A 14,836-nucleotide genomic window follows, 5' to 3' on the forward strand; every position below is an offset into this window, starting at 1 on the left:
CCGATTTCTGGGCAGTGCTGCCACCCTGTGGTACAAGTGAAAGAGCAGCACTTGCTTGAGAGCCTGAAGCAGCTGCAGACTTGGCAGCAATAGCCTGTGCCAGGCCCGGGGCGTGTGAAAGCCAATCCGGAACCCTCTGCCCTCACGTATCCTGCTTTTCAGGAAGAGGGCTAACCAACGTGGGGCTGAGGCACCCGGTAGGGGGCCCTCCCCCTTCCCCTTTATTGTTGTTTGCTTAAGCCATCAGCATGTTGCTTTCACTTGAACTTCAGACTTGCTGGGGGATGGATTGGCTCCTGCGCCACTGAATGTATATGAAGTGAATTGCAGTGGGGGTTGTTTGTTACATTACCATCGTGCCTAGAAGCCCAAGGCATGGACCAGCACCCCATTGTGTTAGGTGCTGTACAAAACACAGAACAAGATAACAATCCCCCCTTCCCCCCCACCCATTGCAGGTCTCTTACCACCGGGCACCATGTCCCCTCATGGCCAGGTGTGGCACTGCAGCAACTCCATCTTAGTTTCCCTCACCACACAGCTGTGTGTGGCCCTCAGGACTCCAGCCTTCCAGCCAGGTCATTGATAATCTCACTCCTTCCAGGGTAATACATAGTCCCATGGGCCAAAAGTCTAATGATCCTGTACAGGGTCATCAGTCCCAGCCCCAGCCTGGACTGCTTGCCCCCTCTGGGAGGCTTTCCTACCTCCTTTTCTGGGGATGGTAGGGGAACTAGGCCTGCCCTCTGCTGTGGGTTGCAGTCAGGGACACTGTGTTTAAGCAGCCAGGACCTGCTCTTTAGAATCCCTTGCTGCTTTCTCCTGTCTGTCCCCAGGCTTCTGTCCTAGGACGACTCCTCCAGTTCCCTCTCTCTGGAACTCCCACTCCTTGTGTAACTTCCTGCCTATCTTCTATAGGGGAGACTCCTCTCATTAGTTCTCTTTGGCAATCACCCCCATCCCCCAGCCTTCTTATCCCAACTCTCAATGACCCAGCAATTAGCCACAGTGAAGGCGGTAGGTAGCTAGCCTACCTGTTAATCCCTTAGGGTATGTCTACACTGCATTGTAAACCTGGGACTGTGGGACTCGGGCTTGTGGACTCAGTGTTTCCAAGCCTGTGGTTGAACATCCACATTGCACTGTAAACCTGGGTTTACAATTGCTGGACCCGGGTCTCACAGCCGTGATAATGCGTCCGTACTGCGCTACACAGACCTTCTGACTCGGGTCTCAAGCTTGAGTTGCATCCACACTGTCCACTCAGCTGACCCACACCCCTTAGCATTAGCAGCGTCTTAGGACCTGCATCCTGAGTTCTTGCTGGCCTGAGTCAGACTGATTTGTGTGTGGACAGAAAGGGGGCTTGGACTCAGACCTGAGTCAGAGCCTGGGCTCTGAGTGTAGTGTTGGAGAATAACACAGTTCTTACTTTTTTGTTTGGGTACAGCAAGTTACTTTATTTTCTCTCTATTATTTGCATAGAGGGAGAGAGTGCACTAGGACACAGGGTTTTTCCTTTCTAGGCAGGTCTCTTAACAGGTAAACAATTACAGCAAGCATTTATACCTTTTGTTACAGACAATGAAAAGCAACAGCTGCATTTTATTTATACATTGGTCATTCTGATATCTTGTTTTTCTCACTTATGTAGACTCTTAGTCTACATTCCATATTGTCTGCACATTATCTACACAAGGTCGCAACAACTTCTCACACAGTTTTTTCCCACTCGCCTCACACAATTCTTGCTGCTACAAATCTCGCGTTATTAAAATTACAATTAGCCTAACTCTTGCTAACAAACTGTCATGCATTGCAATCCCCTTCCTGTCAGATCTTTCTCTGCTTCCACAGTAGGATGTAGTAGGATGGGGTCTATACACACCCTGTCTCACTGCCTCAGAGGGTACATCTACAGTGAGATAAAAGAGCTGCGGCTGGCCTGGGAGAGCTCACCTGGGCTCTTGCAGCATAGACATTTAGGATCAGGCTGGAGCCCTGGGTCTGGGACCTTCCCAGAGGATAGACATATTCACTTCTCCCATTAGCCAGACTGCTTGGTTGAAGCTGCACCATGTAGCCAGTTAATTCTGAACTACTGTTTGGCTTTAAAGGTGCCCTGAATAGAAAAAAGGTAGGATCATGCCTCTTTTTTATATGTATAAAGATGGTCAGAAAGGTGTGCATTTTTACCTCAAAACTAAGCTTTTCTGCTTCTCTTCAAAATGTTTTGCGTCGTGTGCACTCCTGAGCTCTATGGATCAGAGGAGGAAGGTTCTGGAACAGCTCTTCAATAGCAGTAGTGGGAGCAAACAATCAAATAGTTTAAAATGGAGCCTGATAAATTTATGAATGGGAGGACTGGATGGGATTGCCTGCGATAGCCAGTACTGCACTCCATGACCTACGTGGTTCTTCTGAGGAGTAGCAGGCACCTGTGGTAAGGGCATGACACAGAAGTGCTGATAAGATCGCCCTTTATTTCCTGGCTTCAGTCACCTGACCTGGGTCAGGATTGCCAAAGTTTAATCCCACTGTCATGGGACAGCCGTCAGTAGACATTGATTCCAGTGGTTACTATTGTCAATATTACAAGTACCAAGGAAAAGAAACCTGAGTGAGATGGAAGAGAATTTTCTTCAGCCCATTAAAACCTCCTATACCTATTGAACGCAGATCTGAGTAACGTTTCGGAGTCTTTTTATATCCCAGGTTGGCCTCCCTTGGAAAATAAGGGGCGTGTGTGTCTGTAGTTCTGAACATCTCTGTACCATATGCTCTGCCCTGTCACGATAGCACCTGACTACACCACGTTCAATAATCAGTTTATCCAAACATCTCTCCATGGTAGGGAAAAAATCTCATCCTCATTTTACAGAGGGGGAGCTGAGGTGGATAATAGTTGAGATGTGGTCAAGGTAACACAATGGAGTCTGTGGTGCAGCCAGGAATTCCCAATGCAGGTACCTTAACCACAAGACCATTCTGATGGTCTGAAGATAGAGTACAAGCAGGGACAGAGCACTAGACTGGGACCAGGAAATCTGGCTTCTCCTTCTGCTTCTGACACTGTGTGACATTTAGCAATTTGCTTCACATTTCTGTGCCAGCTATAGAATGGGGATGAGACTTGCCTTCTTTTGCAAAGCACTTAGCGCTCTATGGGTGGATTTCAATGCAGGAAGCCTATTAATATCTCTCTGCATGAGGACATTCTTCCTGATACTCAGCCTAAGTTTTCTTTCACTCAGGCCTGGTCTACACTACGAGTTTAGGTCGACTTTAGCCACGTTAAATCGAATTAAGCCTGGACACGTTCACACGACGAAGCCCTTTCTTTCGACTTAAAGGGCCCTTTAAACCGGTTTCTTAACACCACCTCCGACGAGGGGATTAGCGATAAAATCGGCCTTAGGGGGTTGGAATTGGGTGTGTGTGGACGGAATTCGACGTTATTGGCCTCCGGGAGCTATCCCACAGTGCTTCATTGTGACCGCTCTGGACAGCACTCTCAACTCAGATGCACTGGCCAGGTAGACAGGAAAAGCCCCGCGAACGTTTGAATTTCATTTCCTGTTTGCTGAGCGTGGAGAGCACAGGTCGCTCATCAGCACAGGTAGCCGTGATGGAGTCCCAGGATCGCAAAAGAGCTCCAGCATGGACAGAACGGGAGGTTCGGGATCTGCTCGCCATATGGGGAGATGAATCAGTGCTGGCCGAACTCCGAAGCAGTAAACGAAATGGCAAAATATTAGAAAAGGTCTCCAGGGCCATGAAGGACAGAGGCCATAACAGGGACGCACAGCAGTGCCGCGTGAAAATTAAGGAGCTAAGGCAAGCCTACCACAAAGCCAGAGAGGCAAACGGAAGGTCCGGGGCTGAGCCGCAAACGTGCCGCTACTACGCAGAGCTGCATGCCATTCTAGGGGGTGCAGCCACCACTACCCCAACCGTGTGCTATGAGTCCCTCACTGGAGAAACACACAGGGAAGCGGGTTCTGGGGACGAGGAAGATGAGCCTGAAGATAATGTAAATAGCTCACAGCAGCAAGGAAGCGGAGAAACCAGTTTCCCCAACAGCCAGGATATGTTTATCACCCTGGACCTGGAACCAGTAACCCCCGAACTCACCCAAGACCCTGTGGGCACACAGGGGACCTCTGGTGAGTGTACCTTTGTAAATATTACACATGGTTTAAAAGCAAGCGTGTTTAATGATTAATGATTAATTTGCCCTGGCAATCGCGGCCAGTACAGCTACTGGAAAAGTCTGTTAACGTGTATGGGGATGGAGCGGAAATCCTCCAGGGACATCTCCAGAAAGCTCTCCTTCATGTACTCCCAAAGCCTTTGCAAAAGGTTTCTGGGGAGGGCTGCCTTATCCCGTCCGCCATGGTAGGACACTTTACCACGCCAGGCCAGTAGCACGTAATCCGGAATCATTGCATAACAAAGCATGGCAGCGTATGGTCCCGGTGTTTGCTGGCATGCAGACAACATCCATTCCTTATCTCTCTTTGTTATCCTCAGGAGAGTGATATCATTCACGGTCACCTGGTTAAAATGGGGCAATTTTATTAAGGGGACATTCAGAGGTGCCCCTTCCTGGTCTGCTGAACAGAAATATTCCCCGCTGTTAGCCACGCGGTGGGGGGAGGGGTGAAGTGATCATCCGAGAATTGGGTGGGGGGTGGAGGGGAATTAGTTGGGTTTGTGCTGCACGTTAACCCTGAAACCGCAGCAGCCCCTCCTTTTACATTGCAAACCCATTTGAAATGGCCAACCCAATGGGTGCTTGGTATGGTTAATGATAGCAGTACTCTTTGCAACCATCCCCACATGTTAAGAAGGTTAAGAAAGCCAAAAGACTGTGTCTTACCATGGCTGCCTGCAAGCTGAAATCTGTGACCTGGCACTGCGTGAGTGATCTCTCACACCAAACAGGCAGGCCCTCAATATAAGAGGAAAAATGCGACCTTGTAATGAAAACACATCTGCTGTGTAGTGTGAACAGCAAAATGTAACGTGAAAGAGTGTACACATTGTTCTCTAAAATGTATCTTTTTTAACCACCTCTCCCTTCTCATCCACCAGCTGCAAATCGTTCTCCTTCACAGAGGCTCGTGAATATTCGAAAAAGGAAGCGAAAGACACGTGATGAAATGTTTACAGAACTTCAGACTGCCTCCCACGCTGACAGAGCCCAGCAGAATGCGTGGAGGCAGTCAATGACTGATTACCGAAAAGCCCAATATGAGCGAGAGGAGAGGTGGCGGGCTGAATCGCGGGCTGAGGAGGAGAGGTGGCGGGCTGAATTGTGGGAGGAACAGAGGAAGTTGCGGGCTGAAGATGAGAGGTGGCGTCAGCTTGCACACAGAAAGCAAGAGTCCATGCTCCGTCTGCTGGAGCATCAAACTGATATGCTACAGCGTATGGTTGAGCTGCAGGAAAGGCAGCAGGAGCACAGACCGCCGCTACAGCCCCTGTGTAACCAACAGCCCTCCTCCCCAAGTCCCATTGCCTCCTCACCCAGACGCCCAAGAACACGGTGGGGGGGCCTCCGGCCACACAGTCAGTCCAGCCCAGATGATTTCCCGAGCAATAAGTGTTAAAGTTTTAAAGTTTTAAACTGCAGTGTGTCCTTTTCCTTCCCTCCTCCCCCCCCATCCCGGGCTACCTTTGCAATTATCCCCCTAGTTGTGTAATGAAGTAATAAAGAATGCATGAATGTGAAGTAACAATGACTTTATTGCCTCTGCAAGTGGTGCTTGAAGGGGGGAGGGTAGTAGGGGAGGGTGGGGTTGTTGGTTTACAGGGAAGTAGAGTTAACCGGGTGGGGGGGGCCGGAGATTTCATCAAGGAGAAACAAACAGAAGTTTCAAACCGTAGCCTGGCCAATCACAAAACTGGTTTTCAAAGCTTCTCTGATGCGCACCGCGCCATGCTGTGCTCCTCTAACTGCCCTAGTGTCTGGCTGCGCGTAATCAGCGGCCAGGCGATTTGCCTCTACCTCCCACCCAGCCATAAATGTCTCCCCCTTACTCTCACAGAGATTGTGGAGCGCACAGCAAGCAGCAATAACAATGGGGATATTCTTTTCGCTAAGGTCTGAGCGAGTCAGTAAGCTGCGCCAGCGCGCTTTTAAACGCCCAAATGCACATTCCACCACCATTCGGCACTTGCTCAGCCTGTAGTTGAACAGGTCCTGACTCCTGTCCAGGCTGCCTGTGTACGGCTTCATGAGCCATGGCATTAAGGGGTAGGCTGGGTCCCCAAGGATCACGATAGGCATTTCAACATCCCCAACGGTTATTTTCTGGTCCGGGAAGAAAGTCCCTTCCTCCAGCTTTCTAAACAGAGCAGAGTGCCTGAAGACGCGAGCATCATGTACCCTTCCCGGCCAGCCCACGTTGATGTCGGTGAAACGTCCCTTGTGATCCACCAGGGCTTGCAGCAGCATTGAAAAGTACCCCTTGCGGTTTATGTACTCGGTGGCTTGGTGCTCCGGTGCCAAGATAGGGATATGGGTTCCGTCTATCGCCCCACCACAGTTTGGGAATCCCATTGCAGCAAAGCCATCCACTATCGTCTGCACGTTTCCCAGAGTCACTACCCTTGATATCACCAGGTCTCTCATTGCCCTGGCAACTTGGATCACAGCAGCCCCCACAGTAGATTTCCCCACTCCAAATTGATTCCCGACTGACCGGTAGCTGTCTGGCGTTGCAAGCTTCCACAGGGCTATCGCCACTCGCTTCTCAACTGTGAGGGCTGCTCTCATCCTGGTATTCTGGCACTTCAGGGCAGGGGAAAGCAAGTCACAAAGTTCCATGAAAGTGCCCTTACGCATGCGAAAGTTTCGCAGCCACTGGGAATCGTCCCACACCTGCAGCACGATGCGGTCCCACCAGTCTGTGCTTGTTTCCCAGGCCCAGAATCGGCATTCCACGGCATCAACCTGCCCCAGGAACACCATGATTTCCACATTGCTGGGGCCTGTGCCTTGTGAGAGGTCTAGGTCCATGTCCATTTCCTCCTCACTCTCGTCGCCGGGCTCTAATCGCCACCTCCTCGGCTGGTTCCGGTTTTGCTTTGGCATGTCCTGGCTCTGCATATACTCCAGGACAATGCGCGTGGTGTTCATAGTGCTCATAATTGCCGCGGTGATCTGAGCGGGCTCCATGATCCCAGTGCTAGCTATGGCGTCTGGTCTGAAAAAAGGCGCGAAACTAGTATCTGACGGACCAGGGGAAGAAGGGAGGGAGGGAGGGAGGGGCGAGTGACGACATGGCGTACAGGTACAGGGAATTAAAATCAAGAAAGGTGGCTTTGCTTCAGGGAGAAACACAAACAACTGTCACACAGAATGCCCCCCCCCCCCAAAGATTGAACTCAAAAGCCAGGGTTTAGCAGGAAGGAGGGGGGAAGCAAATGAATACAGAATAAATCTATTTTTTACATCTTAAGACGACGGTGCAGCATGACTGATAGCCCTCGGCATTTTCTGGGTGCTTGGCAGCAAATACTGGGCGCTTGGCAGTAAGCCTTCATGTCTATTGCACCATCTGATACCCACTGCAGTATGACAACGATGGATACCAGTCATAATATACTATCTACTGCCCAAAAGGCAAGGGGTTGCTGCTGTGTAGCAATCTAGCCCCACGTCTGCCAGCCCCACGTCTGCCAGCCCCATGTCTGCCAGCACCCAGATCGCCCTCGGCCTCTTCTGAGTGCTTAGCAGACAATACTGGGCACTTGGCAGAAAATAGCATACTACGACTCTGCTAACATGCAATGATCCAACAGGGCGCGTGGCAGAAAATGGCATACTACGACTGATAACCATCATTGTCTGCCCAGGTGCCCATGATCGACAGCCACTGCAGTACGATGATGATGGATACCAATCGTAATATACCATCTTCTACCAAAAGGCAAGGGGCTGGTGCAATGCAGCCCTACGGCTGCCAGCCCCACAGCTGCCCGCACCCAGATCGCCGATGAAGGCTACCAGTCATGCTGCACCGTCTACCGCCAAAAGGCAGTTAGCTGCTGCTGCTGTGTAGCAATGCAGTCCCACGTCTGCCGGCACCTAGATGACATATGGTGACGGTGAGCTGAGCTGAGCGGGCTCCATGCTTGCCGTGGTATGTTGTCTGCACAGGTAACCCAGGTAAAAAGGCGCGAATCTATTGTCTGCCGTTGCTGTGATGTAGGGGGAGGGACCTGACGACATGTACCCAGAACCCCCCGCGGCACTGTTTTGCATCATCCGGGCATTGGGATCTCAACCCATAATTCCAATGGGCGGCGGAGACTGCGGGAACTGTGGGATAGCTACCCATAGTGCAATGCGCCGGAAGTCGACGCTAGCCTCATTACTGTGGACGTGGTCCGCCGACCTTATGCACTTAGAGCATTTTATGTGGGGACACACACAATCGGCTGTATACAACCGATTTCTATAAAACCGGCTTCTATTAATTCGATCTAATGTCGTAGTGTAGACATACCCTCAGTTTCATCCCATTAATCTTATTTACACCTCCCTGTTGCATCCAAGCTGATTCTTCACCCTCTTTGGGGCTTACTCATTTCAAAACACTTGCACATGATTATCCTATTCCCATTATTCACTGCCTCTTCGTTCAAGGCAGTATTTCTACCCCGAGGGGGGGGAGGGGGCTGATTGACATGTTCACTAAAACAGAAAACATCCTCAGGACACCTGAGAAGTCTTGGTTAAGAGGGGATTGGAATGCAGAGTTGGACAGATGCCTGGAATGATCAAGCCCTGTTAAACAACTTCGGACTGGCATTTGGCACACACCTGCAACCAGCTGCAGTGTCTTGACACTCAGGGCCTGGTAATTGATACTTAGAGTGAATTGTCCAAACAGCTGACTGTCCAAACAGCTAAGTTCAATGTGTATCAGAATGCTGAGTTTACAGTATCTTTCATCTTGAGACTGACCTTCCCCCAGCTCTACTATCCACAGCAACACTTCATAGGCACTATGAATTAGAAGATCCATTGGACATCTGTTCCATTAACTGGCTCATGCCAAGAGAGCTCTCTACAGAATGTTCTCTAGTGTGTTTTTCTCCCCAATCCAATATTAATTGGGGCTTCTATCAATTCCCATGGGTTCACCTTCCACCACTCATGATTTGAACTAACTGGCCAGATTCTTGCCTCTGTTTCATAGGTTTAAACCTGGAGTAACGGAACTGAAGCCAGTGGAGTTACACTTGTGTAGAACCGGTGTCAGTGAGAAGTCCCCCTCTGGACTTAAAACTGGTCTATCTGTGAAAGGAACGTGAACCATAACCTTTGCAACATCAGGCAAATCCCCATGGCTACACATTCTCTTGGGAAGTGAAAAGTGACTGCACTTATAATGGATAAAGGATAAAAATCTTCAAAATTAGCCATTGCTTCTTGCTGTCCAATCCGAGATGCCTAATCTTGCAGAAGTGCTGATCAACTTGTAGTTGCGTGGTCTGGGAGCTTAGCACCCAAATCAGGCCCTTTGAAGTGTCTCAAGTTGGGTTACCAAAACTGGAGGCACACAAAACACTGCCTTAGTTTTAAACTCTCTGCCTCTCTCTTCCCCTTCTTTAGAGCAAGCTCACCTACCTGAAGGGGTTAATGTTTGTTAGCACTTCGTGCACGTAAAGCGCTATATAAATGTCATGTATTAATTATTATAGCTTCCCCTGATTAAAATGTTCATCATTCGGGTTCAACCACTGTACACGGTCTTCACTAACAGAAGCGATCTGTGAAATGGTTACTGTCACAGAAATAGATTCGCACTGGAGCAAAATATGAGAACCCAACATGACGGGTAATATAAATAACACCAATGAATGTAATTGCCTCTGTGTACGATAACAGACGGATATCAAAATGGCCTTGGCTGGTCATTGAGCCAAGACGGCTGGCAACAAATAAATTAAACTACGCTCCTGATATTGCAGCACATTTGGTTGCAAGTATTTCAAGCAATGAAGCGATACCTTTAAAAAAAAAAAGATGCACTCTTGATCAGAACATGACTGGGACCTGGACAACATGAAATAGACAACAAGAACGGAATTGGTATTCAGTATCCCTTTCTTAAAAAATAAGGCACTAATAACTCAAAGCACTGTAGATGCACTATGTAAATTGCAAGGGATGGCTATAGGGAAGAAGAAAAGAGGTGTACTAGTAAGAAAGCAAAGATTTAGGAGTGCCCAAGTCCTAATCCCAATTTAACACCGCCCTGCTCTGAACTAAATCAAAATTTTCACAAGTATCTGTCCACTAGCTTTGGTTGCCCAACTTGAAACACCGAGGGCTTGCTTTTTCCAAGGCGCTGAGCACCCATAGCTCCCAATGACTTCAGTTGATGTGGCAGGTGCTTGGCAACTAAAAATCAGGCTTTAGATGCCTCAGTTTAGGCACTGGAAAAATGACACCCACAACTAGTGGATACTCGGGATGATGTCAGCCTTTATGTCCCTGTGCATCAATTTACTCACTGATAAAACTGGGAAAATGTGAAGACAGGTTAATATTTGTAACGTGCTTTGAAGGTGAAAAGTATTCAGCAGTATATCCATATTTGAACAGTATAAAAGCAGCTATTTGCAGTTCACTCAGCATATGAAAGGCTTCTTTCAGAGCAGCTACCTAGCATAAACCTTTAACAAATGACAGCGGGCTTATGCAATGAATGACTTGTCAGACCTTAGTTAGAGTTGCGCTAGGAGATGCTGTTGTAATGTTAATTTGATTTCTGCTTTTGATGCGTTCTACTTGGATAGGTCCACTGTAAAGTGCTACTTTGAGAGATGTTTGGTGTGTGGTAGAATTTAATCTTTAATTGCTGCATTTAGCAATGGTATCATGGTTGGGTATTCCTATCGTAGTCCTCAGGGCAGATATGCTTTGAGCCGAGCATTTTTTGTATACTACCATCATTTAAAACCCCCCAAGCACTTAATGACTCTTTCTGTTGCTTTCTGAGGACAACTGTAAAGCATAAACTGTCTACAATGAGCAAATACGTCAGACCAGATCAGATTTGTGTGGTATCCCAAATATGACAGCTTAGTTTTGCATTGGGGAGGAAAGAGTTAATGTTGAGGTTCCCATTAGATATTGCCACGTGTGACACAACAGTTCTTAGGCAAAGGGTCCCCTGTTCTTTGCAAACTCCTCTAACCTCAGACCTGACAAACTCACTACATCAAACACGTCTTACAGGATATTTATCCATAAAGAATAACATCTAAGGATCTAAGGTATCTACAGAAAGCTCATAACTTAAGATTCATAATCATTACGAGATGTACGTATGGGTTACATTTAAGGAATAATGTATTTATACTGAAAGTATGCGTTATGGACTTGGAGTAAAAATTAGTCACCAGGGGAGAATATGTCTCAATTATGTCCCATTCAGGAAGGAGAGAGTTGTCACCCTGTCCTGTTTAGTTGGTGATGCAACACAATGCTCAACTCAATTGTTTAGCCTTTTCCAATCCCAAGAGTTTCAATGGAAATCCATCAGAGGAAATTGAAAACAATTGATATCTCCTGAAGATAAAAAAGGAACATTACATCAAGACAGCAGTTTGTGCTGTCTATGCTTAGAAACAAAAGACTGTTTCAGTATAACAGAGGAGGGAGAGAGACTCTGAGTCCTTTCACTGAGGAGACACCTTGAGAAGTAAGGTGTGCTCATGAAAAATTGGATCCTTGTTCCTGTGAAGCCAACCAGCTTTGCAACTGAATGAACTTTGGTGGAGAAAGCCTACTTTATTAGACAGGAAATGTGACTATTAATAAGTGTAGGCCCAGGTTCACATTTCACGATTTTGTTTTGTATTGTAAACTTTTGTTTCCATCCTCTCTAGATTCTAGCAGAATCTCCCTATTCTTTCTTAAATAAACCTTCTTTTGTTTTATTATAAATGCTCACAAGTGCTGAGGCTTGCATGGGAGTGAGGGTTTAAAGGTAAAACTAGTAAACTGGGATACACTGCTCCTTTGGGGTCACAGGTTCTGGGGGTAAACAGTCTCCAGGGCTGTATATCACAAGAGAACAGTTCAAAGGGACTCCTTTCTTGTTAAAGAGCAGTGGTATATTTTCTATATGCATGGGGTATATAAACCACAAACACAATAGTCAGTGTCGGCCATGTAGAAAAATCTGTAAAAACTCTTCAAGAATCTCTGTGCAGAAAAAGGCTGCTTTCAAATGGGTCTGTTTTCTATAAATTGATCAAATACTGGAGGCAGCAAAGGTATCTTATATTGCTGTGAGCTAAAAGTTAATCCAGTAATACACTCCAAGTGCTATTTGCTACTGTAGCTCTAATTCTGGTTAGGAATTCAGAGTAAAATCTGAACTAGGAGTCTTACAATTAAACACTATATTTTAAACTGCAGGTGACTATTTAAAATTACTTAAATGAAACAAGGTTTGAACTAACGTATTATCATGCTTACTAATGAATAGCCAGTATATTGAAAAACCATGCTGGGGACACAAAATGTACCTAGGATTTACATTAGTGCCTGATACTGCAATTATTATTATTAATAAGTTCTTTTCATCTATACATTTCAAAGTGCTTTAATACCATTCTCATTTTACAGATGGGGAAACTGAGGTTCAGGACAGTGACATGACCTGCCCACTGTCACCCAAAAAGCCAGAGCCCGGAATTAAACACCGGTCTCCTGAGTCCCAGTTTGGTGTCCTAGACATTAAACCACACTACTTCCTTTAACACATATATGCTTTGCTGAATTAGAGTCTAAGTTCTAATAAAGCATATGTCTAAAGTTAAGTACATGCTTAACTTATTATAGACCCTATTCAGCCATCTCACTGACTTCAACTGTACAAGTTCAATGAGTAATGATTTGCCAAATCTGCCAGCAGAACTATATCAGTATAATTATACCAGTGTAGTTCTGCTGGTAAATTTTCCCATTTAGACAAGCTCTAAATGGCTCAGGATTATAGATCTTAATGGCCGATTGAATTTCCACATAAACAGATAACAATTCAGAGTACAAACCACAGTAAAAAGGAAGCAATTGCCTCTGATGCAGATGTATCAATGTGTTTTGTTTACAACCACATTAGCGGACAAAAACAAGGATAATGTGCTGAAAAGGCTGTAAGGGAAGATCGGCATAAAGGAATCCAGATAATATGCTTTTTAAAAACCTACTTTTATTTTTAGTAACTATGAGCAGGTAACATTCAATACATAAAAATCCAAGTGCAATCATAATCAAAGTCTGCCCCGAGCCACATTCCTGTCATCGGGCTGAGATGGTTAAGGCATGGGGGGTGAGGGAATATCTTTTATTGGACCAACTTCTGTGGATGAGAGAGACAACTTTTGAGTTACACAGAGGTCTTCCTCAGGTCTTATGTTGCTCTGGGTAAGCTTGAAAGCTTGTCTCTCTCACCCCCAGAAGTTGGTCCAGTAAAAGATATTATGTCACCCACCTTGTCTCTCTAATATCCTGGGACCGACACGGCTATGACAATACTGTAAACAACATTGCTGGGACATGTCAGTTTCCATAGCCAACAGTACAAAAGGGAGCGATGGAGCTAGCACAACATCTGTCTGCCTTTGATCATTCTAACCCCATGCAGCAGGTACCCATTCGCCACTGGCTGCCATGGAAGCAGTCCTTCTGTGTGAGATGGAGCAAGTTTTGAACCCATCATGTCTGGGATTGTAGTCAACAGGGGCGGCTCTATGTATTTTGCCGCCCCAAGCATGGCAGTGAGGCAGGCTTCGACGGCATGCCTGCGGGAGGTCCGCTGGTCCCACGCCTTCAGCATACCTGCCGCTGAATTGCCGCCGAAGCTGCGGGACCGGAGGATCTCCCGCAGGCATGCCGCCGAAGGCAGTCTGACTGCCGCCCTCACGGCGACCAGCAGGCTGCCCCCCGCGGCTTGCCGCCCCAGGCACGCGCTTGGTGCGCTAGTGCCTGGAGCCGCCCCTGGTGGTCAAACACCTCAATCACTCTGACCCCACAATACTTCAGCATAACTTGCATGTCAGCTCACAGCAGATTTCTAACAGTCACGCTTTAATCGGACAATAAGCTGGCTGGTTTTTCTACAGGGCCAGCTTACTCATCACTCACACGGAAGAGTGCCTTACACGGCAACTAGTCAGTCCCACTGAACTCAGTGGCAGGATTTGTGGAGTGAGGTATTACTCTGAGAAAGGGTATCAGAACATAGATCATAGAGCCAGGTTCTCCCCTCCTGCCCTGGTGTCAACCAGAAGTAACTCCATCGAACGCAATGGCACTACACCAGTGTAAGGCCAGCATAAGTGAGAAGAGAATCAGGCCCCCTAGAGTGATTCCAGATGCACACTGGTGTAATTGGGATCAAAATGAGGCCGAGAAGAACTAACAAATTGTGAGCTGATATAGAATGTTGTGATTTCTTTGTTATTTCAGCCTCTGAAGCTTCTTTATGATGGATTTAAAGGTAAGAGAAGAAAAAAAGTGTTGATTTTTAAATCATCCTATACTCTGTTGGTCAAAGCATGTCTACAATTGCTTCCAGAAGAGGATTTGCAGTGGCTTTTTAATGGATCATGACAGTAATGAATTAACAATGACTTGGTTTCTCAGTATCACTTCATTCCCTACCAGCTTTAAAGAACAACCTGTTAGAAATACACTGCTAGTGTTAATGCAAAGCTGAATGCACTTGTTAAATCCAAGAGCAGCCCTTACAAATGTAAAATCATATATTAGCTGGGCTTGTTTTAAAAACATGGATAT

The sequence above is a fragment of the Terrapene carolina genome, unplaced genomic scaffold (assembly GCF_002925995.2).
Source record: "Terrapene carolina triunguis isolate 2854851 unplaced genomic scaffold, T_m_triunguis-2.0 Scaffold53, whole genome shotgun sequence".
NCBI classification, from domain to species: domain Eukaryota; kingdom Metazoa; phylum Chordata; order Testudines; family Emydidae; genus Terrapene; species Terrapene triunguis.